This window comes from Triticum urartu, chromosome 6 (assembly GCF_003073215.2).
Source record: "Triticum urartu cultivar G1812 chromosome 6, Tu2.1, whole genome shotgun sequence".
Taxonomy (NCBI): Eukaryota; Viridiplantae; Streptophyta; class Magnoliopsida; order Poales; family Poaceae; genus Triticum; species Triticum urartu.
The window spans coordinates 567,546,504-567,552,353 of NC_053027.1; positions in this window are offsets into that span (position 1 = coordinate 567,546,504).

The window sequence follows — 5,850 nt, forward strand, 5'->3', positions numbered from 1 at the left end:
TGCTGTGTACCAGACCTATTGTATACCCTGCCCTGTGTTTGGCAAGGGAGTACAATAGTGATCTAGGAGTAGATCACTGGACATTGGTCAAAATTATCCTTAGTGGAATAAGGATATGTTTCTCGATTATGGAGGTGACAAAAGGTTCGTCGTAAAGGGTTACGTCGATGCAAGTTTTGACACTAATCCAGATGACTCAAAGTCTCAATCTGGATACATATTGAAAGTGGGAGCAATTAGCTAGAGTAGCTCCGTGCAGAGCATTGTTGACATAGAAATTTGCAAAATACATACAGATCTGAATGTGGCAGACCTGTTGACTAAACTTCTCTCACAAGCAAAACATGATCACACCTTAGTACACTTTGGGTGTTAATCACATAGAGATGTGAACTAGATTATTGACTCTAGTAAACCCTTTGGGTGTTGGTCACATGTCGATGTGAACTATGGGTGTTAATCACATGGTGATGTGAACTATTGGTATTAAAACACATGGCGATGTGAACTAGATTATTGACTCTAGTGCAAGTGGGAGACTGAAGGAAATATGCCCTAGAGGCAATAATAAAGTTATTATTTATTTCCTTATATCATGATAAATGTTTATTTTTCATGCTAGAATTGTATTAACCGGAAACATAATACATGTGTGAATACATAGACAAACAGAGTGTCACTAGTATGCCTCTACTTGACTAGCTCGTTGATCAAAGATGGTTATGTTTCCTAACCATAGACATGAGTTGTCATTTGATTAATGGGATCACATCATTAGGAGAATGATGTGATTGACTTGAACCATTCCGTTAGCTTAGCACTTGATCGTTTAGTTTGTTGCTATTGCTTTCTTCATGACTTATACATGTTCCTATGACTATGAGATTATGCAACTCCCGTTTACCGGAGGAACACTTCGTGTGCCACCAAACGTCAGAGCGTAACTGGGTGATTATAAAGGTGCTCTACATGTGTCTCCGAAGGTACTTTTTGGGTTGGCGTATTTCGAGATTAGGCTTTGTCACTCCGATTGTCGAAGAGGTATCTCCGGGCCCTCTCGGTAATGCACATCACTTAAGCCTTGCAAGCATTGCAACTAATGAGTTAGTTGCGGGATGATGTATTACGGAACGACTAAAGAGACTTGCCGGTAACGAGATTGAACTAGGTATTGCGATACCAATGATCGAATGTTGGGCAAGTAAAATACCGATGACAAAGGGAACAACGTATGTTGTTATGTGGTTTGACCGATAAAGATCTTCGTAGAATATGTAGGAGCCAATATGAGCATCCAGGTTCCGCTATTGGTTATTGACCGGAGACGTGTCTCGGTCATGTCTACATAGTTCTCGAACCCGTAGGGTCCGCACGCTTAAAGTTCGATGACGGTTATATTATGAGTTTATGTGTTTTGATGTACCGAAGGAGTTCAGAGTCCCGGATGTGATCGGGGACATGACGAGGAGTCTCGAAATGGTCGAGACGTAAAGATCGATATATTGGACGACTATATTCGGACATCGGAAAGGTTCCGAGTGATTCGGGTATTTTCGCGAGTACCGGGGAGTTACAGGAATTCGTATTGGATCTTAATGGGCCATACGGGAAAGGAGAGAAAGGCCTCAAAGGGTGGCCGCACCCCTCCCCATGGGCTGGTCCGAATTGGACTAGGGAAGGGGGGCGCCCCCTTCCTTCCTTCTCCTTTTCCCTTCCCTTTCCTTCCCTCCTACTCCTACTACTTGGAAGGGCTCCTAGTTCTACTAGGAAAGGGGGAATCCTACTCCCGGTGGGAGTAGGACTCCCCTAGGGTGCGCCATAGAGAGGGCCGGCCCTCCTCTCCTCCACTCCTTTATATACGGGGGCAGGGGGCACCCCAAAGACACAACAATTGATCTCTAGATCTCTTAGTCGTGTGGTGCCCCCTTCCACCATAATCCACCTCGATCATATCGTAGCGGTGCTTAGGCGAAGCCCTGCGACGGTAGAACTATTGGGGAACGTAGCAGAAAACAAAAATTTTCCTACTCGTTTCACCAAGATCCATCTAGGAGTTCATCTAGCAACGAGTGATTAGATGCATCTACATACCTTTGTAGATCGCGAGCGGAAGCGTTCGAAGAACGGGGTTGATGTAGTCGAACACGACGTGATTCAAATCACCGGAGATCCTAGCACCGAACGGACGGTACCTCCGCGTTCAACACACATACGGAGCGGATGACGTCTCCTCCTTTCTTGATCCAGCAAGGGGGGAGGAGAGGTTGATGAAAATCCAGCAGCTTGGGGAACGTTGCAAAAAACAAAAATTTTCCTACTCGTTTCACCAAGATCCATCTAGGAGTTCATCTAGCAACGAGTAATTAGATGCATCTACATACCTTTGTAGATCGCGAGCGGAAGCGTTCGAAGAACGGGGTTGATGTAGTCGAACACGACGTGATTCAAATCACCGGAGATCCTAGCACCGAACGGACGGTACCTCCGCGTTCAACACACGTACGGAGCGGATGACGTCTCCTCCTTTCTTGATCCAGCAAGGGGGGAGGAGAGGTTGATGAAGATCCAGCAGCACGACGGCGTGGTGGTGGATGCAGGGCGTCACAGTAGCAGGGCTTCGCCGTGTACTACGAGGGAGAGATGTAACAGGGGAGAGGGAAGCACCAAAGGCTGAGGTATGAAGTCCTCCCTCTCCTCAACTATATATAGGAGGGCCAAGGGGGGGTGCGCCAGCCTAGGAGCCAACTGCGCCCTGGGGGAATGGCCCCCCCTGCCCGCTTGGGGCTGGATCCCTTCTCCCTTCAGCCCATGGGCCCCTCCGGGATAGGTGGCCCCACCCGGTGGGCCCCGGGACCCTTCCGGTGGTCCCGGTACAATACCGATAACCCGAAACTTGTCCCGATGGCCGAAACAGCACTTCCTATATATAATTCTTTACCTCCGGACCATTCCGGAACTCCTCGTGACGTCCGGGATCTCATCCGGACTCCGAACAACATTCGGGTTACTGCATACTATCTTCACAACCCTAGCATCACCGAACCTTAAGTGTGTAGACCCTACGGGTTCGGGAGACATGCAGACATGACCGAGACGACTCTCCGGTCAATAACCAACAGCGGGATCTGGATACCCATGTTGGCTCCCACATGCTCCACGATGATCTCATCGGATGAACCACGATGTCGAGGATTAACAACCCCGTATACAATTCCCTTTGTCAATCGGTATGTTACTTGCCCGAGACTCGATCGTCGGTATCCCAATACCTTGTTCCAGTCTCGTTACCGGCAAGTCTTTACTCGTTACCGTAATGCATGATCCCGTGATCAACCACTTGGTCACTTGAGCTCATAATTGATGATGCATTACCGAGTGGGCCCAGTGATACCTCTCCGTTATATGGAGTGACAAATCCCAGTCTCGATCCGTGTCAACCCAACAGACACTTTCGGAGATATACCTGTAGTGCACCTTTATAGTCACCCAGTTACGTTGTGACGTTTGATACACCCAAAGCACTCTTACGGTATCCGGGAGTTACACGATCTCATGGTCAAAGGAAAAGATACTTGACATTGGAAAAGCTCTAGCAAACGAACTACACGATCTTGTGCTATGCTTAGGATTAGGTCTTGTCCATCACATCATTCTCCTAATGATGTGATCCCGTTATCAATGACATCCAATGTCCATAGCCAGGAAACCATGACTATCTGTTGATCAACGAGCTAGTCAACTAGAGGCTTACTAGGGACATATTATGGTCTATGTATTCACACGTGTATTACGATTTCCGGATAATACAGTTATAGCATGAATAAAGACAATTATCATGAACAAAGAAATATAATAATAATACTTTTATTATTGCCTCTAGGGCATATTTCCAACAGTCTCCCACTTGCACTAGAGTCAATAATCTAGTTACATTGTGATGAATCGAACACCCATGGAATTCTGGTGTTGATCATGTTTTTCCCTAGGGAGAGGTTTAGTCAACGGATCTGCTACATTCAGGTCCGTATGTACTTTACAAATCTCTATGTCTCCATCTTGAACATTTTCACGAATGGAGTTGAAGCGATGCTTGATGTGCCTGGTCTTCTTGTGAAACCTGGGCTCCTTGGCAAGGGCAATAGCTCCAGTGTTGTCACAGAAGAGAGTGATTGGCCCTGACGCTTTGTGTATGACTCCTAGGTCGGTGATGAACTCCTTCATCCAGATTGCCTTCATGTGCTGCCTCCGAGGCTGCCATGTACTCCACTTCACATGTAGATCCCGCCACGACGCTTTGCTTGCAACTGCACCAGCTTACTGCCCCACCATTCAAAATATAACGTATCCGGTTTGTGACTTAGAGTCATCCAGATCTGTGTCGAAGCTAGCGTCGACGTAACCCTTTACGACGAAGTCGAGCCTTATAGATGGTCACATTACCATCCGTCTGTCTTCAGGATATTCTTAAAGATCCAGTGTTCCTTGGGATTACTTCTATGGTACCTTCCTACCAAACTTACGGCAAGTACTCAGTCTACACAGCATGGCATACTATAGACTATGGCTGAGGCATAGGGGATGACACTCATCTCTTCATGGCTTCCAGCCATTTGTCGAAATCTGGGCCCGCCATCACTTCTTCATAGTTCGAAGGTTCACCATTGTCTAACAACATGATTTCCAGGACAGGGTTGCCGTACCACTCTGGTGCGGAACGTGTTTTGTGAAAGACCTATGGCGTCTTGCATCTATCTCTATAGATCTTGATGCCTAATATATAGCAGCTTCTCCAAGGTCCTCATTGAAAAACTCTTATTCTTGAAGTGCGCCTTGATCTGTCCAAGAGGTCAATACTTCATCAAAAGTATGTTCTACTTTCCTCCCACTTACTTTCTTGTAAACGCAGGCTTCTCCATAAGTCTGCGTAAACCCAAACGCTTTGATCATCTCATTCAAAAGCGAATGTTCCAACTCCGAGATGCTTGCACCAGCCCATAAATCGAGCGTTGGAGCTTGCACACCTTGTCAGCATTCTTAGGATCGACAAAACCTTCCGGCTGCATCATATACAATTCTTCCTTAAGGAAACCATTAAGGAATGCCGTTTTGACGTCCATTTGCCATATTTCATAATCGTAGAATGCGGCAATTGCTAACATGATTCGGACGGACTTTAGCTTCGCTACCGGTGAGAAAGTCTCATCGTAGTCAACCCCTTGAACTTGTCGATAACCCTTAGCGACAAGCCGAGCTTTATAGATGGTCACATTACCATCCGCGTCTGTCTTCTTCTTAAAGATCCATTTATTTTCTATGGCTCGCCGTTCAACGGGCAAGTCAGTCAAAGTCCATACTTCGTTTTCATACATGGATCCTATCTCGGATTTCATGGCTTCTAGCCATTTGTCGGAATCCGGGTCCCGCCATCGCTTCTTCATAGTTCGAAGGTTCACCGTTGTCTAACAACATGATTTCCAAGACAGGGTTGCCGTACCACTCTGGTGCGGAACGTGTTCTTGTGGACCTTCGAATTTCAGTAGGAGCTTGATCAGAAGTATCTTGATCATCATGAACAACTTCCTCTCTAGTCGGTGCAGGCACCTCAGGAACATTTTCTTGAGTTGCGCCATTTACCGGTTCAAGAGGCAATACTTCATCAAGTTCTACTTTCCTCCCACTTACTTCTTTCGAGAGAAACTCTTTCTCTAGAAAGGATCCATTCCTGGCAATAAAGATCTTGCCTTCGGATCTGAGGTAGAAGGTATACCCAGCAGTTTCTTTAGGGTATCCTATGAAGACGCATTTTTCCGACTTGGGTTCGAGCTTTTCAGGTTGAAGTTTCTTGACATA